This window comes from Sturnus vulgaris, chromosome 7 (genome assembly GCF_052056855.1).
Source record: "Sturnus vulgaris isolate bStuVul1 chromosome 7, bStuVul1.hap1, whole genome shotgun sequence".
NCBI lineage: Eukaryota > Metazoa > Chordata > Aves > Passeriformes > Sturnidae > Sturnus > Sturnus vulgaris.
The window spans coordinates 19,835,277-19,862,716 of NC_142249.1; the positions used below are offsets into that span (position 1 = coordinate 19,835,277).

General features: G+C 37.8%; 2 long non-coding RNA genes across 2 annotated transcripts in view; both read left to right on the top strand.

Moving 5' to 3' along the window:
• The window catches only part of LOC148223192 (uncharacterized), a 58,768-nt gene extending 57,574 nt beyond the window's left edge, over window positions 1-1,194 (top strand). The window contains exon 3 of the long non-coding RNA XR_015804824.1: window positions 481-1,194. This is a non-coding gene — a long non-coding RNA (uncharacterized LOC148223192). The remainder of the gene's footprint in view (window positions 1-480) is intronic.
• Window positions 1,195-2,292: 1,098 nt separating this feature from the next.
• The window catches only part of LOC106855455 (uncharacterized), a 125,936-nt gene continuing 100,788 nt past the window's right edge, over window positions 2,293-27,440 (top strand). Inside the window, exons 1-2 of the long non-coding RNA XR_015804823.1 lie at window positions 2,293-2,376; window positions 12,825-12,984. This is a non-coding gene — a long non-coding RNA (uncharacterized LOC106855455). The remainder of the gene's footprint in view (window positions 2,377-12,824; window positions 12,985-27,440) is intronic.

Genomic DNA, 27,440 nt, shown 5'->3' on the forward strand with positions numbered 1-27,440 from the left:
CTAATCATTTGTTTAATGACTTTGGTAATCTTCCCTTCAAGCAGTGGTACGGGTGCTGAACTTGCTGCTGATGGCCCTAAGGCTCGAGGTCAAATCCTTAATGGATACAAATATTCCATTCTTCCTCAAGCCAAGCCTGGCAGCAGTGCCTGCCCCCCTCTCTCCCCAGCTTTCAGGTTTGTTTTCCAGGCTTCATCCAGATGTTGCCCTTGTGTGATGCTGGTGCCAGAGTGGGCATCCATCCATCCATCCATCCATCCATCCATCCATCCATCCATCCATCCATCCATCCATCCATCACCCAGCTCCGCAGCAGTTTTCCTATGGAACCAAGAAACTTCCAAGATCTGTGTTGTGACTGCAGCTGTAAAAAGTGTCCTGTTCCTGCAGCTGCCACTGCCTCTTGCTGCAGCTATTAATCTTGTAGAACCGACCAGTGTGATGTCTGAAAGTAACTTTGTATCATCTTTTATTAACCAGATTAGTGCTGAGTAGCTGTCACCAGGAGGAGAGCTATGCAAACCACACGAGGGGTTTGCCCTGTTTCTGGACTGGGGGGAAAGAAATGGGGAAAGAGAAGACGGGTTTGTTCCACGGAAAACAGAAGGAAGAAGCATCCACTGTTAAAAGGTCTAAGTTTTTGGGTTTTGGGGTTTTTTTCTTCAGTTTAAGACAAATTCATGTACTTTATTCTTTCTTCCTTAGCCTGATATATATTTCAAAGTAATTTTTAAAATGGGAAAAGCCACTTCCCTCTCTTTGAGGGCAGTGTAAGGATGCAGTTTAGACTTTGCTACAGGGAAATGGTACCATTGGCATTATTGTGCCCAAAACTCACTTGAGTGGCCTGCTTCGTGCACTGACCCTGCCCATTTTCTCTCAAAAAGAATCCTGACAGCTGATTACTGTCACCTATTCCCCAGCAGTCACCAAGCTCCTCATATGCTCTTCAGGAGGGGTAAGGAAGTTGTGTGTAGTGTTCCTTATGGAACATCTCCTTGTGGGAGATGCTGTTTTCCAGGGCTGATGCTGGCCAGGGTGTGTTCACTACCTGCCTGTTGAGAACAGTCACAATAAAACCTTAAAACGTCCAGCCTTCTGTAAATATGTTTTTAACCTGCCTGCCAGGGTCTAGTGGATAATTTTAAAATGTGCATCAGGTATAATGAATTGGTGAATAAACACTCCTGTGATATCCACCTCTTTCCCCAAAAGTGCTGCCAAAGCTTTGCCAAGCAGTGGTAGCTGTACACAGCTCTCCCTTGGGATCTTCAAAGCTGGAACGTCTCAGTTAATCAGAACTATGGATGTGTATATAAAATATACATTATTCTAATCTGGGTTGTTATGGGATCCCACTGTCAGCATAGAGTCTCCTCCCTGGTGGCAGCTGGTGTGTGAAAAGCATGTGGGGAAAAATATGGTGAGGATGTTTACTGTGTGCATACTGTGTGGGTTTTAATGCTTCCTCAACCTGTAAAGGGAAATTTCCTGGGCAAAGTGGGAGGCCTGTGCTGAGCATCCTGAGCTGGGGTGTTGGCAGCCTGCAGTAAGATTCCCGAATTTTTCTGATGCTGACAGCATCCACCTTGAAGGGGATACTGCATAGTAGGGGTTGGCATCCAAACATTTTTTTACATGAGATGTGGGCAAAAGTACTGGTACCTGAGAAGTTTCAAGCACATTCATTTTTATAGCTTATCCAACCAACACAAAATGAAGAGGTGGAAGATACACAACAAATCATGACATGTTTTCTCCTTTACTTTTTTCTAATATGTGCAAATGACATTTTTAAATATTAAAAAATGTTCACCTTGAGTTTATAATACTTAAATTGTCATCTAATTGTGTCTTAGTTCCTCTGAAATTATGGTAATTATTATAGCAATTTATTAACGCAATTAATTTCATAAAGGTTTTCAAGTTTATTTCCCTGTAAAGAACCCCAAAGCATTCTCACAGTACCGTTACTTTGAAGGTTCTAATTTTAGGGCTTTTTCACTTTGTGTTTATTTGCAGTGTAGCAGCATTTCTTTTTTCATTGAGTACGTTACTTAGGCATTATCAATTAATTCTGCATGGATATATCAATCTAACAGGTACGTTTCTCTGGTAATAGAGATAAACAATTAAGATATTTATCTTATGGGCTTTTTTTCTTTAAGAGACTATTCTAAAATTTTTCTTCTGGTATTCTGCAAACTGTAAGATATTTTGTTTTCATAAATTATGAAAGGAAAATGTCACAAGCTATCACTGTTTCTGTGCTCTGCCTTTGCTGACAGCTGTATGATGCTCATTCAGTGCAGCAGATTGGGAGCTGAAAGTTTCATCAATAAATATGACTCTGATGGCTTCATGTCAGCGGTCAAGGTAATGGCCTTTTATTATCCTGGAAACACACTTCCACAAGAAGTGTGTATATTTTTCTTAAATTCTTCTGAGGAGAATTTTTTTTTTACTTTTGCATACAATTTTAGTCATTGTCCTCTGTGGCTGATATATAAGGCATTTTAATAAAAGAAGAGTAAAATATTAATTTTTATTTATTACTGCATGCTGAGGAAGAAAGAAATTAAGAGGATGTTGAATTGTCTTACTGTAAACTTTATTATGATGGTAGAAGTATTTGATAATATTTCAAAATCCTTGAAAATATAAAGGGAAACATGCAACTGACCTATTTGAAAAAGTACAAAATGCAGCACTGAGCATTTTCAGTGTTAAAAATCACAGAACAGTTTTATTTTGTACTAATTGTATGAGGCATAATTTTGTGTTTCATTGAATTTTAAACTTATTGTTATGGTTAAAAATATTAATTATAAATTGAATTTTCCAGTCCATTGTATTACTGAAGAAAATTATTGTAACACATATCTATACTGCCAGGTATAGTATGCATCCATATAAAAAATAAATGAGCATTATGATATTTCAACTTTGCACTGCTCTTTTGCAGATTAAATACTTTCTAGTATTTGAAATATTTATGCAAGTTTTAACTTTTCTTACAGCTTTTCTAAGTGGTCTAGTAAATATATTTATTGTTTATTAAATTAGATTTTAGTGACAAGTTTAGATAGGTTTCTCTATCTGGTTAAATGGTCAATATTTGGCCCTCAAATACCAACTTATAAATAAAAACCTAGAGAAAAAAGATACCTACCTCTACAAAAATATTTCACACTCAATGGCTGTACTGTGGTTTTATATTTCATCCAAGAGTTTTAACTTATATTTGTAAGATTTTTAGACGGTCTAACTAGTTTTAATGGGTATATTATTATCAATTACATCTGATTTGCAAAAACTTCTCATTAAAACATATATTCCACATGAGAGAAGACCAGCTAAGCTTGGTGAATTTCATCATATCTATCATATCAGGAAAAACTGCCAATAGATTAACATATTAATGAAACTATTATTGGGAGATACTGCTTTGGCCCTAATAATGAGAAATGTGTCCCCTTTTCACGTAAAAACTGTGCACATTTGGGTTTGAAGAAGAAAACTTTTCTGCATGGGGTTTTAGCTTCTGTCTGTGTTACAGCATTTTGAAGACTTTCTTTCATAGAAACCATATTAAAATCAAGCTGGAATTCCTTCCAGGTATTTGAGGAATAAAATAATCTCCACAATATCCATGAAAACAAGGTAATTTTTATCATGTGTTTTAGCCTCATCTCATAGTTTCTTTGATATAGTTTGCATCTGGTGGCTTCTGCTTTTTCTAAAATACTATTTTAAAATGTGGCACCCAACTGAGGCTGAGAAAATGAGAACATCCCAAAAGCTGTAGGTGTTGGGTATGGTCCCACTGTTCCTGTTGGAGACGTGGCCACCAAACCCTCCTGGCAGAGGGGGTGCTCAGCCTGGGGAGGTCCTGGGAGCTCCAGGGAAACTGATGGATCAGCTGCCCTGCCCAGGCTGTACCACAGGGATGTAACTCTCTGCCAGTAGTGCTACACAGGAACTCCATCAAAAATTTGAAAGCACTAATTAAAAGTTATGTTATGAGCAAGATGCTGACTCTGGGCACTTGGTTGAATTGATGTGGACTGCTGAGATGGGGAAGAGGACCAGAATTAGGTGATGTGGCCCTGATCTGCAGTAGAGACTTGTCTTTGTTTTGTGGCTTCCTTTTCCTCTCTTGCTGGTAGAACTGTAAACTTAAAATTCCTATCCTTGCATGCTAGACGGCTTCAAAAAAGTAGAGATATGAAGCAAATAAAGCAACATTTTACTGAAAGTTCATTCATCAAAAAGCTGCATATTTTGAAAAGGGTAAAAGTACTACTAGACCCATCAGGGATAAGTAAAGGCTATATACTATAGATTATTTTAATCCCCTTGCTAGATATAAAAGGGATAATTACATATTTGTGGTTGAAGCCATGTGGTGGAAAAATCAATACAACTTTTTTGTATGACACTTCATTAGTGTGAAAAATTTTAAAAGCTGAAAAGAACTGCCTTGCAATTAAATGCCTCTGCTATTTCAGATTCAGTAATGGGTTTGTATTATTATCTAGTTTATTTGAAATAGTGGTTGCACTATAGCAGTAATTGGAAAACATTGATTATGCACTTGTATATAGAAAACCTGGCAAATCATTACAGGGCATAGCAACAGTTAGTTAGCCTTACTAATGAAGCACTAATTGCTGTAAGTAGGTTAACATGTTAGTGAAACTACAGGGAGATAGAGCTTTGAAATCTTTTGTCTTTTCAGTGTTATGTATTTTTTTTAGAATCTTATTTTAAGAAATCTCATTTTTCGAACACAAACCACAAGACTTTATTGACGCTATATTTGGAATAATTTTGTAGATTTGGTTGTGTTGGTTTTTTTTCATTTAGATAGAAAGTCTGACACACTAGTCGTATTTTTGCTACTCCAGTCAACATGGTGACTTTAATGTATGTAAATGGCTAGCTGGAGTGAAAGGCTGGTTGGCTCGATTGATTTCCTTATTCTAATGCAATTATGTCATCCATGCTATATGCTTCTTGAACAATCTTTTTTTTAATTAGACTGTTCTATGTTTGATGAGGTAGTAGCTAAACTGCTATATGACTACTTGGGATACAATTTAAAAAAAAATCCTTCATATTTTGAAAACCTTGAAGGCCTCAAATCTCTCTATTAAAATGTATTAGAAATAGAAATGGATTATTTTATTATAGCTATTGATTAAGAAAGACATATTGCAATTTCTTTGATTGATTATGCTACATTAGTACATTTTGCAAGCTTTTGAATCAGAAGTAACTTGAACTTCACGGTTGCTACCTGCTTAAGAACATATCTTTAAGGTGTGGCTCAATGAACAGCAGGAGGGATGAAATCCTGACCCCTCCTGAAATGCAGGGCACTTTTTGGCCATCCTCCTCACAGCCCTGCCCTCCTGCAGAGGGTTGCAGGGCAGCTCTCCCAGGTGGTGAGGTGCTCCCTGACCCCGGAGCCAGAGGAGCCAGTGGCTTCCCCTGCCCTTCCCTTGGTGGCCCCCAGACCCCTCCTCAGGAAGGTGAGTGCAGGGTTTGGCTGCATGGGGCAGAAGCTTCTGCAGCTCTTCCTCTGCCTCCCTCCCTCCTTCCCACCATATGGCACGGCAGCTCCACTGCATTTCCATACTGCTTGGCTGCAAAAGTGCAGGGCCAGGATTTCCTTGTTTTAAATAGGTGTTAAATTCTCTCCCAGATTCACAGGAATAAAGCATGACCCCCTAAGAAGTTGCATAATGACCCTGACTTACAGAACATCTTGGAACAATTCTTACATTGAAAAGTAAATGAATAACAACACAAAAACTTTACTAACCAAGTGTTAGAAAATGCCAGTTGTGACTCTTACCACATTCCAATTTTTAAAAAATAACAGTGTGTGGTTTTTCCAAAGATTTTAAAGGGTAGGAGGGATGTTTTAAAGGGAAAACTGCTTTCAGTTCTGAGCTAGCTGCAACTAGTTCTGCTTTGACTCAGCTTACTTAACAATATTATACCCCTCTGTTCATAATAATGAGCTGTTTTGTGCAAAGCAGCTCATTATTATGAATGTAAGGGCATGTTTGGACTAGTAAAGCAAATCATAAAAATTGCTGCCCATGTCACGTTTTTCCTTTGTCAATAAAAGATTTTCCTCGAGGTCAGGAACAATTATTGACCAGAGAAAAATCTCAAGTTCTATTTGGAAATTTTACCTGACGATTCTGGAAGTAAGGAAGTGAAGTTTTGAAACTAAAAGTATGTGCGGTGAACATTATCTGCAAGGTCTTTCGTGTTAAGGAAATCACGACATCTGCCAATCTTTCAAATTCCAAAGGGTAAAGAATGAGGTCTGTTAGGCTGTCATCGAACATGACAGGCTTAATGTAAAGTTTATAACAGAAAAAGGGCAATCTTATTGTGGTTTATTCAGTTTTATGTTGCTTGTTCAGTAGAAAAGCTCATTTTTTATCTAATTTATAGCATTTGAAATACCAAACAGATTTTTTACATATCTCCTGAGCTCTCAGCTCTTCTTGGCTACCCCTTAGTCATTCCTTTAGGGAGCAGTCTTAAATCCTTCCAATTTAGCATCTATGTGAGACCAGACAATTGTTTTACTTGAGCATATCCTTCAGTTGTTATAGAGCTGTTCCTAACTCCAAACATTTTAGTTTAATTACTGCTTAGAATATTTGCTATATTTTTATCTAGGTTGCCTCTCACTTGAGCCCATTGGGCTGAAGAAAGAATTACTCCCCATGCTGTTCTGTAGCCTTTCTTGTTCAGATCTGTAATTGGCCCTGTGTTTTTGACTTTTTGCTAATAAGCAGCTTACTTGCTCTCCCACTAGACTCAACCCACCACTTTTGTTTCATGAATTTTACAAAGGATTTTAATAGATGCTTTAGGCTATGCAAAATGTTATATGAAGGAAAGCATTAATGCTCTAGCCTTGACACAAAGGATGTGTGAATGGCTGCTTATCATTACCGTCAGGTATCAGAATTTTCATTAGGAGTTCTGGAGGACAAAAGGGGGAAAAGTGTAGCTATATGAAAGAATATTAACCTATACTGTGCAACCAACCACAATTGCTTAGCATTTTACATTAACTCTCTTCAGACACTGGCTCTCATTATTTTCACACATACATAATAACTGCTTATTATAGCGGTACAGTTCACACTGATATATTGTAGATAAGGTTGTGTCAGCACTTCCATTATAAACCCTATTTTCAGAGGTTTAAAAGGCAGCTGTAAAAATTTACTCCAGACAGAAGATTGGTTTTCCAGGTTTCTGCCTCGAGCAATTTTTTTTCAAACCAATTAAAAACAATTGGCTGTTTTTTAAGCTACAGAAGTAAACAAAACAAATTAAGAGGTTTAAAGCACTTTTTGCACTTCTGTAACTCACAAACCTTTATTAAAAAAAAGAGAGAAAGAAATTTAGAAAGCAATCTGTTAATGTTATACTCACCAGTGCTGTTCTGCAAATGAAATATACACTGGGCATTGCAAAAGAGAGTTGTAAACCAGGATACTAAAGCTTAAAATTGACTCCTGAGCACAGTAGATGATTCTTAACAAAAGAATTTTCTTTTAGCTCTAGAATATAAGCTTGGTCCTTCCTGTCACCAAGTAAAGATCTAATTTTTCTGAAGAGCTCGCTCCTCTAAGGACTGAAAAGAATCATTTCCTCTTTGGCTTCTCCTTGGGCTCTTTGGGAAACCAAGGTGGGATTTTGCAGTCTTGTCCATGGCAGCAGTCCTGTTCAGTGTAGTGTTGGGGTCTCTCCTCAGAGCTTTCCACTCCTGCAGGAAGATAATGATCAGGAAGTGGTAGAGGTTAAGAGAACTTCTGAGAGCCTTCCCATTTCTGTGTGTGACCGAGCCTGGCATTGCCCCTCCACAGAGACAATGGAGAGCAACTCCCTGCCCACCTTGCATTCCATGGATACCTATGGAGACAGCCCTACTGGTGAGTCCCCAGGTGATGGATGGCTCAGTCACTCAGTGACACACTGGCACTTCCCACCAACTGTGTCATGAGTGCATGCAGCCCTTCATCCTGCCACAAATTCACTGGAAGTTCTTGAGCAGAGAAGGGATGTGCCTCCAGTTGAGTTGGAGGACTTGTCATGAAGGAGATGTGGTGCTTCCTCACCTTGCATCTGGAAGGTGAAGGCGTGGCTGCCACTTGCAGTGCTCTTTCCTTTAGTTAATCCTGTGAATATTGTCCAGGTGCCAGCATGAAGGATGGAACAGCACTGTTGGATTTTGCTCTGTAACTGGACCTGGCAGTGAGGAAGAAAAATAACAGCACACCCATGGTTATGGAGGTTACTTGGGAGGTACCCAAATTATTCAGCTTGATGTCCCAGCATTTCAGCCCATCTGTTCAAATAGGGATTTATCCACTACTGTGAATTGTGCCTTAGTATCTGCTGGGTAATATTATGCGTTAATTTCTGCAAATAGATTTAGGTATGACATTTCTGACAGTTGTTCAGCTGAAATGGATTAATAATGCATTTTTATGATCTTCTTTTCACTTAAAAATATATTACAATGCAGTGTATTGAGATAGCCTCTAGTTTTAAGAGAAATATTTTTAATATATTTAGATAAAGTTGGCTCATTTGGGATAGACATGGGCAAAAGAAAAACAGCACCCTATGCATGTTCTTGAACCCTTGTCACTAATTTGGAGGTATATTCTGTCTTCTCCCTTAAATGATTTCACAAGGAAATGTCATGTGCCAGAAATGTGGCTGGGAAATGCCAGTGCTCTATCTTTTACCATAAGAACCAAGGACCAAATCCTGAAGTTTTTCCTAGATATTTGTGTCTGTTTGCAATATGGGAACGTCCCCATCATAGAACTGAGTAAAGTGTCTGTAACTTGGGAAAACGTACCTGGAACAACGGCAAGATTTGGAAATTAAAGCCTATCACTCATGTGTTTAGAGGTGGCAGTTCATACAAATTGGAAAAACATGTGACAAACACAACAAGAGTCCATGTTTGCTTGCTTATTTGTTTTTGCTATATGGTAGGGATAACAAACCAGAAATCAGACTGTTAATGAAAGCAGCTTAATAAGATATTGAACTTGTGACCCTCTAAGCTTCTCTTAGTTCCCCTCCTCACAGAGTGCCATTAAGTTCCACACAGGTAATTAATTACCTCTATTCTCGTGGTACCTGCCCACAGGGCAGTACCAAGCCAGCAAGTGCTGGCACGGGGCACACCTGCCCTGGCTGTCCCGACACTGCTCCAGGCTGCCTCACACAGAGCTGGTGGCACTGATGTGCTCCCAGAGTCTGCATGATTCCCCTCCTGCTCCCAGAGAGAAAGCCATTGCTGCCTGCCTCTCTGAATAGAGAGGTGTGGGGTATCCATAATCACATCTGTCTGCCTTGCGAGGCAATAGCCACACAAGCATGAAACGTAATAAGAAAGAAAACACAGAAAAGAAATGTGAAAAGGTAGCAAAGTTCATGCATCATAATGTAGTTTCTATTTAAACAAAAATTCAAATTTAATTATAAAATTGAAGTGGCCTTGTTTATGGAGGAGCTAATAGTATCTCTGTAAAGCTCATTATGTCTAAGCCATCTTATGTTTTAAAATTTACAAAAAAAGAAGCAATTTGTGTTTGTAATCTTATAGAAGAATTGCAAATTAAAAATTGAGGCAAAGGATCAGGCAGGTTTCATCTGGGCAAAATAATTCATGTTGAGTTCCAGTTCTCTGATCTTTCCTGAAAAAGCTGTTTGGTTTGTGCTTATTCAGCAGCTAATGAAGATAGGATATATCTCATTAGTTTTTTGGGCAATGCACCCAAGTGTACCGAAACTGCAAGAACTCAAAGAATGAGTGTGCAATCAGGAAGAATGGAAATGGGAAGAACAGTGTTTAATATAGTCTGGATACTTTTCCATTTTATGGATTCTAAGATATAGGTTACCCCACAGTATTTAGTGTTAATGGTGCATCACCGCATTTTCTCCACTACATGGAATTGTTTCCACGAGATTTGTATACAAGGAGATAAAAATATAATGGCTGGGCTTAAATGACACATTGCAATTATCTAAAAACAAATAACTAAAAAATACCATTGGAGAGTTTGACCTTTTCTACAGAGAAGTTTAGCTTTTAAATACAGGCAAGAAACATGCAAGTACAAATTTTGTCCAGCTTTCTATATGTGCTTTGATCACAGGACTGGCTCCTAGTAAAGTGTTCTTCCCTTCAGTTCTCTGTAAGCTCACAGAGGCAGTATTACAGATAGAGATTTCTCTTTACAATCCAAGAAGAGAGAGTAAAACCAGTCTTTGTGTCAGCCTAGTTGGCTGAGGTCAACTACAGGCAGAATATAGATGATTTACCCTGATGTGCCATGGTTAGAGCGGAGCTTAGGATTTGTCCTTTGGGCAGTGTAAACTCAATGGAACAAGCTCTAGCAAATTGTGTCCCTCAAAAGTGAAGGCACAGCCAAGAGTGCGAGTTTATTTCTGATCCTACATAACGTAAGTTTTGGTGTGGTTTTCATTCGTTTTTTTTCTGCTTAGTTCTAGTTTATCCTCTAAAAGTAGGAGAAACATGTGTCAACTGTAGAATATGAAACACACACAAAGCAGGTTCTATGAAATGCTGGTATAATGCACACCACTTTAAATAATTGTAAACTGTTCACAGAATTGCATAGTCTGTAACCTTTTGAGAGCAGAACTAAAGAAGCATTGAAAGAGCAAGGTCTTGAGTACATTTAAAATATATGGAGAGCACTGTATAAACTCCCCAACACCTTTGACTAAAAGCAGATATCAATAACTAAAATACCTCCAAATACAGAGGCATGATTAAAAAAAAATGCCTCTAACTTAGAGACTAGCGAAAATTTGTTTTCTCCCCTTATAAATTAGTAAAATTTACTGTGAAACACTTTGACAGCGTTGTCTACAAAAGACAAACCCAGCTGAAAGCGGAGTTGGAAACAAGAACAAAACTTTCCTAGTTGGCTCCAACATTGTTTAACTTGAGCATAGGGATCCACCTTAAGAAAGGTCCAAGGAGCGAGATGGAAACCAAATACAGTCAAAGGAAGTTGGGGATGTGGGTGTCAGGTTGTCAGTAATCTGACAGCTGTGGTAACTACCCTCTAATCCAGCAGCTCCAGCCACGCTCTCGGCTGACACCGCCAGGACTGACTGACAGCTGAAGAGCGGGCACTTTTTACAGGCAAAAGTGACATCCAGTCTATTAAGGCTGACAAGCACAAAGCAGAGATTTGCCCTGAATGGTTTGGTACTGAAGCCTAGTAAAGGGGTTATTTGAAAGGTCTTAGAGAAAGTGTCAGACTCAAGCTCAGATGATAACAATATTGTAATGATAGCACTGGACAATGAAGTGCTATGATTGCCCATACAGGCCAGGAAGATTGCATGTGGATATTGAGCTCCAGAAGCCAGTTTACAGCAGCAGATTCTCAAGGCAAACTCGCAGCAGCTCTAAACACACTCTGTCAGAAATTTAATTTTTTTTTTTCCGGTGGATAATAATCTACTCGTGCCTTTGTTACATTTGCTCTAGTGTCTAAGGAAAAAACTAGCAGAAGGGCAATTACTGCACACCCTGTAAAAGATAGAAATAATGAAAGTGTCACACTCAGTGTCTTGCAGGTTGAATTAAGAACGTTCTCAATATTGAAAAACTACATTAATAATTGAAATAGCTGTATCCTAGTCCAAATGTTAAGTAATGGAGAAATCTGGGTGTGATACTGTACTGTAAATGCATATGTAGATGTGCTTGACAAAAAGGGGCTAAAAAGTAAATATAAAAATTATAGCACTGTGTAGTAGTTAAGCAGCTGACTGGTGTTGTGAGGCTCCAGGTCTTACAAATGTTACCCTTCATTATAGCAGGATCTGAATCTGCTATGGACCAGCATTTTTTAATATTCCTTTAAATGTTCCTGAGATGTTCTTTTTTCAGCCAAGCTCTTAAAGTTTTATTCTGCTTTCTTTTTCTTGTTTATTTTATAAAATACAGTGTTTAATCAAATGATGAAGTGAATTTTTAATTTTTTGTTTACACAGAAGCTTAGTTCTGTAGGCAGCTGCATCTTCATTCCCACTCTCCCTGGTACTGTCCTTCAGATCCCTCATCTGGCACCCACACTTAGTGGGTGCTAGAAACCACATATATTAGCTGGCTTTTCAACTAGAAACAGCACCATCCAACGGTTTAAGCCATCCTGTACCATCTGCAAATTCTTCAAAAATCTATATAATTGTTTTCCCAATATCAAAGTGATCCTGCATTTGGGTTTTCTTTTGTGTTGGGGTGTTTTTTTTGTTTTTGTTTTGTTTTTTAGTTTGTTTTAGTTTTATGTTCTTTCCCCCACGTCTTTTCTTCCAGATACTTTCGGGAAATCACCCTTCCTTTCCATTAGATTATTTTATGGAGCTCCAGTCTATGAACTGAAGCTAGCCTAAGAGAGATAAGAATCAATTTTATGTCTCTTCTGCTTGCTGACTGCATTTTCTGGGGAATAGACGTTTACAAGCAAAATTATCAGATCAAGTTTAAAACAACTCAGATTCTAATTGCCAAGGAACAAGAATGGCCAAATCACTTCAGTTACTGACTGAAGAAGGAAGAGTTTACAGGAAAAAAAAAAAACTGCAGTATTTTCAGTTTCGAGAGTTTGCAGCGCTAAAACCTGCACATAGTTTGATTACCAGTAGGTGAATAGTCAATGTTGGAGTAATTTTCATTCATTGCTACTCATTGTCCAATTATTGCCTTTAAACAGAATTTTTTGTGAAGATGGAATACCAGTGGTGGAAGCACTTCTGCTTGAAGACAGAGGCATTGATTGCAGGCTTTGCTCCAGGTGTGTGGAAGAGCTTGTGCCTGTAAATGGCTGTAGGAGTGGACACTGCTTTCAGCTGAGAAGCCAAGGCAGAATTAATGTGAGTGTGGCCAGTCCTGGGTGCTGCAGACCTCATAGATGGATGTGGTACGTGGGCTGGCTTAATGAGATCTGTTGATTCTGGAGGAGTCTTTGGGTGTCATTGTGAACTGACAACATTGTGACTTCTTTGCTGAAGTCCTTTCTGCTGCCATGAAATTTTTAAAATGTTCTGTTCTGACCTGTACAAATAATTGTTTTCACTCCTCCATGTGTTTTGGATTTCTTGAACATTTACGTGATGTAGATTACAATATTTTGGGCTGGTGAGACCAATGGGTGGAACTAAATGTGTGAGTGAAAATAGTCTGTGTGAAGGTCAAACCTCACTGTTTTCAAAAACAGTCAACGGGAAGTAAGTGAAAATTATATGAATATATTAAATGTAGTTAATAATCCTATAAAATATACAGAATACTTCCACATTTGTTCCGTTATGTATATGTGCATGTGTGTATATATAGATATAAGATATGTTTTTCAGTATGATGGTTTGGTTCATTTGAGGTGGGAGTGGGTTAATGTTTTTGTGTATGTGTGTTTGGTTGGGTTTTTTGTTTTGTTTTTTCTCTCTTTTCTTTTTTTTTTTTAATTCATAAGCTAGGATTTGCTTTTATTTCCTTGCCACTTAGTGTTTTATTTCAACAATTAGTTAATGTGATTTTTTTTTTTTTTTAGCAAGTAGATTTCACTCAGGGCAAACAAACCTGCTTACAGATCTTTATGTTTCTAGAAGCATAACACGAATACATAACTTTTGGCAAGAGTTCAATAGAAAGAATTACCTGAAACTCGGTGCCAATGTATTCCTGTATTTGCTGTTCTAAACTAAAAACCTGATCACTGACTCTGTTGTAGCCATCTGTCATTTACAAAATGACACATCCAATTTAAAACCACTAGGAAACAAAATGTTTAATCAGAATTTTAGGAATACTTGCTAACCATGAATCTTGAAAGCCTAAGTACTTAGCTATTACTATGCAATTTATCTGACAAGGGGTGTCATCTATTGCAGACGATGTACAAGTGCAAGTCAGCATCACCTTGAGCAGGTTACTTTATTTGTCCTTTGCCCCAATTTTCCAGTCTGTGGAATGGGAAATAGAGATTTTCCCATTTATTGGAAAAGTATTGACAGGAGAGAAAGTTCAAGTGTGTTTCTTACATATCAGTCTTGCACAAAGTTTTTACTACATGTGTCTGCCAAAGGTATTAGAAAATACTGTAGATTTTTGGCTATTAATGGGAAGTTTTATGGTGGAATTATGTGACTGGGGGACTTGATAGGACAGGAAGCCTGTCGAGTTGTGTGTTTCTAGACCATAACTAAAAGATATGAACACAGAGCACTGAAATGCAAAGTTTAGTGATGAAAATCTGCACAGAAGCAGACTCCTCCTGGGTCATCAAACTGGATCACTTTGTACATTAAATTTTGTTTGACTTTTTTTACTCATATTGTGCTTGATTTCTACTACTTTATAATACCGGCACCGTAAGTTCCTAAGTTACAGAATTACCCTGCATAACTATACAAAGCAAAAGAAATCCCCTGTTCTGAGGAGCTCAGCTTTAACAGATGAGACAGATGGAGATGTGAAATGATTCACCCAGCATCACCCCAGAAACAGGAGATCAGTCACAAGATGTTCTAGGAAGACTCAGGGTATCAGACTGCCCCGGCTCCTTTAGGCTCCTCCTTGGAACGATATTCTCCTTCAGGTGTTGTGCTGTTTATCTTCTTTCACTTCTCCAAATAGAAATTTAAATGTGTTGCAGAGATAAAATTTTAAATGTGAGTCATATTGGGAAATAGAAATGCCTGATGATAAAAACAGAAGCAGAATTTCCTGGGTGTGTTTCAGAAGATGAAACTCTAACAAGGATGTAAGCTCTTTAAACCAGTCATAGAGCCAAGAGAAATGTAAATCTTTATTAGCTTCTTAGATTTATTATACTTTATTATATGCCATTAACAGTTATTTTAAAAATATGGTAAGTGGATTCATTTTCCATACAGTAGTTGTGAAAAGCATTGCAGATCTAAAGGAAAAAAAAATAGAGAGAATGACCTCTGAAGATGTGAAAAGAGAAAAATTGGATAGTAAATGTTCAATCAGTCTGAGGTATTTTGTAAATCAGACAAGTTTTATTTGGATATACTCTTGTTTAACAGCCGGTTTTAAATTGGGACCAGCATCCTGATTCTGGACAACATGGCTTTTATTGGAAGTCCCTGCCACTTTTAAACATCTTTAATACATTTTAAAAATAGAACTGTAAAACCCAGTAACCAGACTTCAAAGCGAGGACATGTTGTGCCAGAATTAGGAAGCTGGTGCCGATTTTCACTGGTTGTAAAGGCTCGGGAGCGCCCTGCAGTCTGTGCCATGGTGACAAACACCAGGAGCGCCGGCGGCTGGCACGGGACACCCGCGGAGGAGGGAAGGAGGGAGGGAAGGGAGCACCCTGCTCACCAGTGTGGGACTCAGACCTCGTCCCCCAGCCTCAGCTGTCCATTCGTGCCACCACAGCATGGTGATCAGGGCCCTGGGGCACAGGGAAGCAGATTGTTGATGGCCAGCTAGAATGGCGAGGGTCTTCTGGTTGCTCTTAGAGGAAACCAAGAGCGACCTGTACAGAGCCCTCTGTAAGGGCTGTCCTCTCAGATTGTGTTCGTTTTACACCAACCATTTGAAAAGAGCTTTCTGACATGGTTGCATGCTGCTCCAGGAGTGGGTGGGTAGTGATATAGCCTGTAACAATTAGCTAAATATATATAGTGGTGCTGGGAGAAAGCAGCAAAGAGGGGAAAAAGAAAATGCTTTGATTTAAAAAATTTTTTTATGTTTCTACTTATTATGTGACACTGTTAATATAAGGTGAAGGGAGAGGCTCTGCTGGGTTAAACTGGCCATGCTCAACTGAGGTTTCACCAGCCTGAGCCAAAGACTACCCTGGAGCTGGTGTCATTTGGTTGGTGTTTGTGGAGAATTAGACCTGGATGTTTCTCAAACAAGTGCTGGCAGAGTGCTGCGGTGCTTCAGCTGCTCTATTTTGCTTGACTTACAAGCAGGTCCCATCGAAGTACCCTTATTAATCTATGTCTTTGCTTAGGAGTTGCTACTGTGGCTACACCCCTTCCCCTAAGAAAAGCACCACAGCAGAGTGTGTCCCTTCCTCTGTAGCATTCTGCAGTGAGTATTTCAGAACTACTGCAGTTCTATCCTGATGGAAGGTATTGTCACAACACAGCTCAAGAAATCAGTTTGAGATGAGTAGGCTATGAGAACTGGTTTATTGCCATCTTCAAATAGGCAAAGATGTGAAAGAGATCTCTCCAGTGACATATCTTCAGAGAATGTTCACCTGGGAATAGGCTAATTGAACACTTGATGCCACTGCAAACCTACCTATGCATAACTAAAATGAGCACATATTTGACAACTGCACTGCATTTTAAAATGCAGTGATTATAGAGCCCCACGGCTTGATGTGTATCTGCTCAACACAGAAGATTTTATTTATGGAAGATAAGTTCTGTATCGATATTTTGGAAAATTAGGACCCAAAGATGTGTTTTACTAAAAATTTAGGGGAAAATCTTCTGGCAGAACATAGATCAAGACCATGTTAGGATTTTCTCTGGCTGTAGGTTCAGCACAAGATCTTTCTGATTTTACTGTTAAAGAAAAATAAATCTTTTGTTATGTATTAGAATCTTATTTTTAAATCCATAGGTGTTTGGCATCCTTTGTGGAAAAAAAATTGTGGATAAGTGATCCCTGACATAACTGAGTTATTTGATATTTACATGTGACCATCATTATGGTTTCAGATCCTCTTACAAAACTTAAATAAGGTGTCTGAATAGCCTACAGAGGGCTCTTACAGGTCTCTCTTTCTTTAGTTGCCATGTCTAAAGGAAGTCAGCATTGGTTACAGCTGAATTTCTTCTAATTTTTTATTTCCCAGCAGTGCTGTATTTGTCTAAGGTTTCTCCATCTTAACAGTTTTAGAGTTTGGTTAACTCTGATGCTGCTACTGTAATTCTGGAGAGCAAGGTACCAACAGTGCCCAAGAGAGCTGCTCTCCCCCAGATATTCTGTGTGATGTTCTCTGCAAGGAAAGAGGACCCAAATTTCCCCACGTGAGGGAATTTTGTTACTGATGGTGCTGACCACACACACAGCCCTGTCCCTTCCAGGCTCTCCAGCTTACAGGCTGTTAGAGCCGAGCACTGCTGCCACACACAGTCTGCCCTAAAGCCTGGCAGCGATTAAAAACTCTTGGAAGAGATTGCTGACTGCACACTTAGCAAAGGAGCTTTTTTGGGGAGGCGGGTGAACCTCACCAGGCTCCCTGCTGGTTTTCTTCACTCCCACGCTGAATTGCTCAGGTAATCCCTATATAGAATTACTCTAGAAAGTAGTGTGGAACCTCTAGCTAATATAGGCAATTGCTGTCTGCCTGCTGAGCAGCTTTTCCTACCTGGATTGTGAGGAAGACCATGATGTCCTCAAACAGGACATCCAATGGGGAACAAAGCACCATTGCTAGGTTTCCACATTCAGGAGCAAGGGGCACATTGTGCACGGTTCTGGCTAAGCTGGTGCGCCAGGGAGGAAACTCCTCGTGGCAGAAGTCTCAGTTGCCAGTGTACGAGCTGAGGTACTGAGCGTGCAGACCCCACCTGAGTAGGGCAAGGTAGTCAAAGTGCTTTGTGGGGGTTTGGCTGCCGTCTGAGACATGAAAAGCTTGTTGTTTAGCTAGGATGTGTATAAAGAATAATGAAAAAGTGAGAAAGGGCAGATAGGGGACTGCGTGCGATAGTTTTGAATATATGATTTTGAGTAACAAATGCTGTCTTTTTTCATTACATATTCCTTACAACCCCACTTTATCTAGCTATTGGATTTCTTGCAGACGTCACAGCATGAGCACAGAATCAGAAGCATAGTGAGGACCTCAAGAGAGTGCCTAATCTGACCTTTTGCATGGAGACTAAATCAAGATGCTTGATTGCCTGGCTTGCCCTTCACAGTGATACCAGTGCACAGACAGTGTTCCTGGGCTGCCTTACACACCTGTGGATATGCATGTTAAGACTCTCTATCGGTTACAAGCAAAGTGTAAAGGGCAGTGGGCTGAACAAGGCGCTTGGGAAGGTCTCTGGAGTTAATGTTTTCACTGGCATCTATTAATAAGTTGGGGCTAAAACCTCTAGTTTGAGGAAGAAGCCAGCAGAGAATTTTACAGCTGTAGACAAATATCTAAAAGGATTTGGTTCATTAAACATTAGCAAGAAATCACACAGGAATGCCTGAATATACTTTAAAAACAAATAAAGTGTAAGTTAAATACACAGAAGGCTTTTCTCTCAGAGAGTAAATAAAAATTTTCTCGTCTTCTGCTAAAGGTCTTCAAGCAGGAGCTTTAATGGAGTTTAGAAAAAGTGTACAAATAAATGTATATGACCATTTCTTTCACAACCATTTAATTTCTGACAGGATTCATTGGCTTAAAAATTCAGGAGAGAAATTAATGTTTTCCTGGGATTTATGGACCATCTCAACGCTTTTTCCTCAGTGCCCCTGAGACCCTGCTACCCATATTTCTGTTTTGTGAAGAAAGTGGTTATGTAACAAGTGATAGGCTTGGGATCATTCCAGCCAAGCATTCAGAGCTGAAGTGGAACTGGGAATGACGGGTCTTGGTCTCCTCAGGTTGTTACCTCTTGTCTTTTCTTCTTACAACACTCTGTACTATCAACTTCTATTATTACTGCATGGCAGGAATCTTACCCTCATTATACTGAGGGAGTTGTTAAAATTCTTCTCTGATCAGCATCAGAGGAAAATACCTGTTTGAGGTAGAAATGGAGTATATGTATGAATTGTGCTTATACTAGAACAATTAGAACACTGAAGTGGCTTGTTCTTTTAAAAACGTAGTATCTGATGTCAGGATGTTTGTTGTTTGGTAGACTTAGAGGTAGCCCTTTTGAGCTGAAGTTCTAGACTGGTTCAACATCTGGCAAAATTACAAAACAGCAAGTCTGTATATGATATAAATGCTTGGACACATCTGATGAGTTTGGAGAAAATAAGCAAATAATGCTTAGTACACTCATTCACAGTGCTGCACATTAAAAAAAAAATGTGCAAACTTATTTAATTGTAAAAAACTTGAAGAAAATAACAAAAAAGCAGAAAAAAGACACCTCCCTGCAATGCTCTAGTTAATGGAGTTAACGAAGTTCTGCAACAGCATTATAATGTTTGCTTTATAAAAAGAGCATCCCCTATGTTTCTTTTACTTCATTCAGGCTATATTTCTTTTATTCTCAGAACAAGAAATCACTACAGTTTGTGTCAGTAAGTGCTACTTATATATACATTGGATTTAATTATGTATGAAGATAATTATTCTGGCTTTAACATGCAGTCTTACAGGTTGATACAATTTTGTTTGTGGAATAGAATATTGCCAGTATAAACTCAATCAGAAGACTGAGTCTTGGAATGAATATAAAAGTTATGCTCCTTCTACAGACAAGCATATGATAAATATGAATGATTTACCTCAGCATCTTGGTTTCTGTCTTTTATTAAGAGTTAGAGCCCTTTATATTATACTTGCTTTGTTTCAGCAACATTTTCTGGAATGCTGCCTAGCACTGCTTTCCTTACAATAGGTAGAAGTTAAAAGAATATAAAGGTGCCAAAAATAAACAGTATTGATTATTCTCTTTCCAGTGATATAATCCTTCCAAATCCAAATTTTAATTCCTAGCATCCTTAACCTGTTGGACTAAGTAGTCTAAACTAAGCTCTTCTTTTATGTGGCAAAAATGATCTGGAAACTACTAACAATTTCCTCTCATTTAAACTGTGAGAAACTGTTGACTTAAGGAAACTTTGCCTTTCCATAGAAGAGATCTTCACTTCAAGGATAAAGTATTTTCATTGCATTTAGGATGATGAGATGTGGTGAAGTTCCTTACGTGGCACATGAAATTGTCACAAGAAAATTAATGAAAACAGAAGCAATATTAATATAACAGCATTGTTATTCCTTTTTTGTGGTATTTATCCTCACACTTAACATCCCATTTTACATCCCTTCAGGTGCTCATACCCAGGACATGACAGTCTTTGTTTAAGACAGTTTATCATCCTTGTTGGTTTGGACTGTAAAGGAAAGGCTTCTCCTTATGCCCTTTGTTCTCTGATTTTCTCCTTTTTCTACTTACATTAGAAACTTGCTAGGGTTGATGGCTGTATCTTGCTATTTGGGCAAAGCATAACACAGATGATCAAGAAAAAGGCACAAAAATGAGACCTGAAACAGAGTAATGACAGGATATAGTCCCTAATAGGAGTTACCCTATGGGAGTAAATGAAGGAAATAAATCAATGAGGAAAAAGAAAATGTAAAAAATTAATAAAACCAGGGAGATTTGTTAATAGAGTATCTGAAACCATAGAGTGACACACTCCTAATTTCTACTTTGGTCTCCATTTTCTTATATGATTTTAGAGAGACAAATAAACTGCTGTCATTGGTGTGAAGAAAAAATGCTTTCATGTTTGTTTTGGAGCCTGCATAGTGAATTTCCTTGAAATCAGTGAAGTTTATGTAGGTCACTAATCTCAGATAATTAGTTCTGGAGGTAAGCCAGCTAAAGGGAAGCTCATCTTTCTCCTAAAGTGAGCAGTGCAGCATGACAAGGGAGGGAAAGGTCTGGTGATTTGTGCCCTAATGCTTGTTTCTGAGAACTGAATTTTGGATGTGTTATGTGAGAAAAGAATGAGAGTCAGAACTTGGAATGCAAAGAACAAATGTATTGGGTCTTGTCACTACAGTGGGCTACTGACACTGTCCATGAATTTGGATTGGGATGAATAAGTGTATAAGAGAAAAGCAAGGTACAAGTTTGAGAAAAACATAGGAAGCCTTTCAGTTTAGCTACATCCAAAACTTAGATACTTAACTGCATAATAGCAGAAAGAAGAAAGAAATTTTTTTAAAAAAGCAACAATTTTGCATGATCTAGTGTAGCAGCAATAGCCTGTATGGAATGGCTCACATGCTCCTTCTACTTCTGCTCTTGTCTGCAAGTTGTTCTTGTATAGGCAGCTAAAGATGAGTCAAATATTCTTCCAGATTTTTCTCAGCAGAAATGGATTCTGATACATGCAACTGGCTGAAGAAAGAACAGTTCTGCCTTTATTAAATATTGGCTTTCGTTGCAAAACAGGATATACTTTTGCCAGTTTACAGTGGCAAAACTGGTGGTGTCACAGATCAAAGGACACCATCTGCTCAGTGCAGAGGGGAAAAGGAGGCAGCAGCAGGATGATGGTTGAAGGGTAAAAAATACAAAGTCTTAGAGCCAAACCAAAAAATGCTTGCCTGAGTGACTGGCCCTTTGGGAAGGGCACTCTGATGAATGCTCACTCTTACACTTGGTTGTACAGCAAGATCAAGGCTTGTGCTACAGCTTTAATTTGACCTGTGGTAGGTGTACACCGTGAGCCTTTTTCCCATTAAAGCATCCGCAATTTTGAGTTTGTTTTAGCTCTCTTTTCAGAACTACTGTACATCCTTAAATGCCATTATTTTTGGGTTGATTTGTACCTATTAAAATCAAAGAATCTCTCAGGAGACTCCAGGTAGATTGCTCGAAAGTGTGCTTCCAAAATAAAACTTTTTTTTTAAGACTGCTGAGAGAAGAATATGTGTGGTTTTTGTTGTAGATGTTCCACAGAAAGCCAGCTCACAAATGAAATTTTCATCAGACGCAGTGGATCAGGAAAACATACATACAGCCTTCTATTACAGAACCAGGAAACCTGTTTTTATTGACAAACCTTAGTGATAGGCCTATATGACAGATCTAGCTCAAATTTGTTTACTTACTTTTTGTATGATGGATGCATTTCAACTGCCGGAGGCTCAAAGTTTTTGTTAATGTTAGTGGTGACATAACATCTGCTGTATCAATCATATTTTTTCTGTAATGGGATTTTAAAATATGTTAATTGATATCTTGGCAAAAAAAAATGCAGTATGGCAGAGCTTCTGCCACCCAAGGACCCTTGTGAGGTTCTGTTAGTTCCCACACAAACCTAGAAAATAAGCTACAGCAACAATGGGTTCTGGTGGAATATAATGCAAGACCGCTTGCCTAAGCAGGCAGGCGAAGCAGCATTTAATGCATCTCTGCTGTGGAGCTCAGAGTCTCTGTTGTATCGAGGAGTAGCTGATGTGCTGGACTTTAAGTCACTATTTTCTTATTGCAGAAGAGTGTACTCCATGTGCATAGCTATGTATTTGCTCTCACAGTTGTGGTTGTCTCACTTCCAGTCTTTCTCTTTGTGGTAGCAGTCACTTCTAGGTAGCCTGCTGGTGACCCTGGGATAATCACCTTTGTTAGCTAATTACTTCAGGGAGCAAACATGGGATCAGGTCATTTGTGAGTGATTAGTGGGTCTGGAAATGCAAGGAAGCTGATAACTTTGGACATGCGTGCAAATACACACATGTGGAAGTGGACTTTTTGTTCTTCTGTTCCTCTGTATCGCCTATTAAAATGTTTGACATCGCTGTGGTGAAAAGTGGGAATTTGAGATCAGTGTGATGGGTCAGAGTGGTTGTGATGATGGTTTCAAAAGAAGGAATCAGACTAAAATCACTAAAAATCTAGGTCAGCATCTCAAATCACCTTATGGATATCACTGCTGCTGTTCAGCAGCTTACAATATCTGTTTAACCCAACCTGAAGTTTATTTAATTAGAGCATTTCTTTTAATGGTTAGTAAGTACTAATGGATGTGAATTTTATAATTTTTCTCACATGTGGGTGCATACAGTGTGCACTTTGTGTGTCTGCCAATGCAGACCCATATGCTATTTTTGAGATTCTTGATTATAGTGTGGTTAATATATCAGCAGTACTTCTGCTGCATTAGTAAACGATGTTTATTTCTGTATAATCAGCATCACTTTGGGTCTGAATACACAAATATGCAAGTTTAAAATTCAATTTTTTTTACCACTTGCTTTCCAAGTAATATTTAATAGAAAGTCATCAATTAACCAGAGCAGTAGGCATGTTTAGGTTCAAATATGGGACATTTGATGTCATAAAAAGAGTTACAAATGCTCTTTGCATATAATTAGCCTTGTGCTCAGGCCCTAATATTTCAAAGACTTGGATACATATTAAATCAATGGAAATATTCATCTATGAAATGTTAAGCAAATGCATAAATGTCTTTGCAGGATTGGGAAGTAATTAAGTGGAACGTTAAAAAATACCATTATGATCTTACCTAATCTAAAAGCGTGCAGTATTAATGCTTGCTGTTTTAGTTGGTCCTACAAGTACCACTTCCACAAACACTTGCCTATATGAAATGGATATTTTCAAGAAAAATACTCAGAGGCTGGGTTTAATAGATTTTACATTTTTGGCTTTCAGTATTAAAACATGCTGTTACTGAATTAATTTCCATCTAAGTGAACAGTAGCAATATGCTGCTGTTTCAGTCTGTATAAGCTTGGTGGCAGATTTTTTCATCAGTGGCCAGGAACCATTTCCTTGTTATTACATTGCATTAAAAATGTATTAAAAAGGAAGCGTTGCTGCTTGCTGTAGAGAGACAGTTTGTCATGCTACTAGTGTTAAGAACTGTTATTTATTCTGAAGAGCAAGGAATTAAACACTCTGCAAAAGAGGTCTGGGCAAGATGGCCAAAGTTACCCTGTCAATAGCAGCAATGTATCCAGGACAGTTGTGCTACTCCACTGATTGGGCTTGCAGCATTTTTTTTTCTCCTTTCTCATCTGTTCAAATGTAATTTTTTTCACCTGTTTTAAATGTATTAATAGCATCTACTTCAGTTTTTGCTGTTGTATGATCTTTGATTAAATAGTCCTATATATATGCAATCTTGTATTTCAGATGGTAATAGTAAGATTTCTTTTAAATACTTATTAATTGACTTCTTAAATGGCCACCTTGAGGATGCACCCATTTGTGTCTGGTAAGTGTAGCAGACCAGCCATTAAAAACACCTTTTCCGGAGAAAACACAGCTTTTGAGTTTTAGCAGTGGCCAAGCAATTGGTTTATGTCTTCTGTTTTGTTTTGGTTTTTTGTTTTTTTTTTAATAGATGGTGCTGTCTTTTGCTAATTCTGATTCAAAGGGATCTCGCTGAAGTCATGGCCTGATAATTGAAATACATATACATTATCAATATGTGCACAGTTGTCTTTCTGCTATTAACTGCATGTCATCATATTGCATTTATACAGTTAAAAACAGGATCAAATTTTTGTAGGTGTTCTGTATTCAAAATAAACCAGCTGATGATTGCAGATGTTACCACCCAATACCTACGACTGTCATTGCATGACACGTTTACACTTGTTCAAATGAATCATGCCTTTTTAGTTTAAAAAATGTGCCATTTGTGTCTGCATTCCTGCTACTAACAACATCATTAAAGTTTTTGCAAATCTTGTAGTAAGATAAAACACAATGTTCAAGATGCATTTCAGATATTCTATGCTATATCTTCCTGAAAAAAACATTATTCTGACAGAGCAGTGTAACTCTTCTGAGGAAGTTTTCCCCTAAATCACATCAGTAAACACTTCTTTCCATTTCCCATTCCTCCAGCACTATTCCATGAGAGCTGGTGGTAAGCCCAGGCTTATTAGGCACCGAGCAGAACTGAAATTTTTCTGAGACACTGCCCATTAGACAAACAGAACATCTTCCCTGAGAGACATCAGGGTCATGGCAGTAGTTAAAATTCCTTCTTACTCAACATTATAAATTTTTTTTAATAACAAACAGGCTCACTTCAATAATGTACCTAACTTAAAAATATCTTTTATTCTTTCTGATTTATTTCAAGCAATCACTTTTATTTCACTTTTATTTATTACATTATTTCATCTAAATTTAAATTAATAAAATTTTTAAAATTAATTTCAAATGTTCATTATCTAAAAAAACCCTTAAATTGTAAAAGCTTTTTGGAAGTGTCAGTAAGACTGAAATAGCTAAAACGAAAATTTTCAGCTAATATGAATTTGTTTTATTTTCAAAATTTGAAAAAATTAAGATGAAAAAGAATGGCTCTCCAGATACCACTTGTACTCCATAGATATATTTGACATTACTTAACATTGTAAGTACTGATTAAAGAAAGCTCAGTATGTTAAAAAGTTTGGAACCAAAACCCAAATTGTACAAAGATCTGAGAACCCATGTTTAGTATTTTGGTATTGAGTCCAATTCACACAAATGGGAATATATCCTGAATTGATCAACATTTGTGTTGTTGATAAAACCGATTTTTCTATCAGAAGATGACAGGTCATCAAAACAGATTTTTTTTTTTTATTGTTAATAGAAAATTTTCACTTTGATTAAATGTTGCCAAAAAGATTTTGCATGTATCAAATGGGATTTTTTTTTGTTGGAGTAAGAGAAATTAACAACATTATGAATAAGATGCCCATTTAGGGAGTCAGTTCATATCTTTAGGGATATCAGTTCATATCTTGATTGACTTGGTTTTTGTTAGAGTTTATTTTGATGTTGAATAGAGAATAGTTTCAAAACCTCAATATTTTTCACAAAACACTGCTGGTTTTCAGCCCTCTAAAGGTTTGAGGGCTCTGAGTAGGAGCAAAAGGTATTCTCAAGCTTATAAGACAGGAGTGAATGTGTTTATTGATGCCCTTGAGGATAACATTGTACAGCAAGGATTACTGAAGTGAATAATCAAAAAATAGAAACATTTGAATGCATAGACTAAATTCTGTGTATGTGTCCTAAGACTGGCTTAAGGATTTGACTTGTAAGCATTGTAAACTAACTAATAATAAATGAAATTTAGACTTGATTGAATCTCAGCATGAAGATGCCAACATTCAAATTGATTCATTAGCTGACCTGAATTCTCTGATAAAATTTACTAGCAGGCACAGTCAGAGGACTTATCCTGGCTGATATTCATGTCGTTAACAGGAACTACTACCAGCAACATGCACAATGTAAGCCCACAAAAAAAGAGAAAATAATAGACTATTTACAACACTACAGTTATTAAAAAAAAAAAAAAAGGCGAATCTCTGTAATGTTAAAATACTGTTATTTTTGCTTTACTTATCACTTTATAACCAGTGTAAGAGCCAGAAGGCGGCACAATGGAAGTTTTTGTGGAGCAGAGTATGCTTGCTTCAAGGAGCCAGTGTGCCAATAGAGGCACACACCAAGTGAAGCTAACATACTGGGTGAATTATGTGTCCCATCACACCAATGACTGCAGAGCAATAAAACCACCCTAAGTGTTCTAGTTACAATCAATTACATCATGCTTTAATCACATTTTAATGATGTATTAACCAAGATTTCAACAGCAATTAGTTTAATGGGTGTTTGCTTTTTTTAAACTATTTTAACTGTGGCTATATCCAGTATGATTAAGAAAAAAATAAAGCATTGATTGTGACCTCCTTCTCCAGCAGTTTTGCGTGATGGGACTGAAGAGGGAGATTTTTCAGTCACTACGTATTCATGACTGTTATGTTAATAACATGCTATGTGATTATATGTGAAAGATTCTTCTCATCTCCATAGATTCTGCAAAATCTGACACACTAAACTGGAAATAATTATTGCACCTCACATCCTTTAGGAAAGAAAGCAATACACTAGCTATTGCTATCTAGGCAAAGATAAAGAAGATGCAAAGTAAAATTATTAATCATACTAATTTTTAATAGAAGGGTTTAGAAAACTTCTGTGGCTGCCTGTAATATTCCCATTGATACATATTTTCTATATAGAAAACTGACAAACATCTCTGGGAATCCAGCTTCCTTTAACACACTCCCAAGGATATTAACAGATAAAGAAAAAAGATTTCACAGCAAAACCCACATAAAAACCAATATTAGGAATGATACCAAACTTAAAGAATGTTGTAAAATGAGCATGGAAAAATGTACAAAATGAATTCATGCCCATTTACATGCTTTCAGTCAGGCTACCAGATAACAAAGCCTCTGTCTTTGTGTTAACACTGCAGATTAGGTCAAGTTTTTACCCCTCTGAGCTCTTTTCCTGTAAATGACGGGTTTTGATGTGAAACAAGCAACATGTCAAAGCAAGTTGAAAGATGTAGGCATTTTATGCCATGTCACAATGACAGGCCGGTGAATATTTGGGCCATTAGGGGCTTATTAGTGAATAAATGACCAGATGGTTCAGTGATGCACAGAGATGGACAGAACTGGATGCTACTAATCAGCACTGTCTGTACTTGATGTCAAATCACATGACACAGTAACCCATGGATACCGAATAAAAGTTACCATTAGCAAGTCAATTTGATATCTGTGTGGTGTAAACAGACTTATAACTGC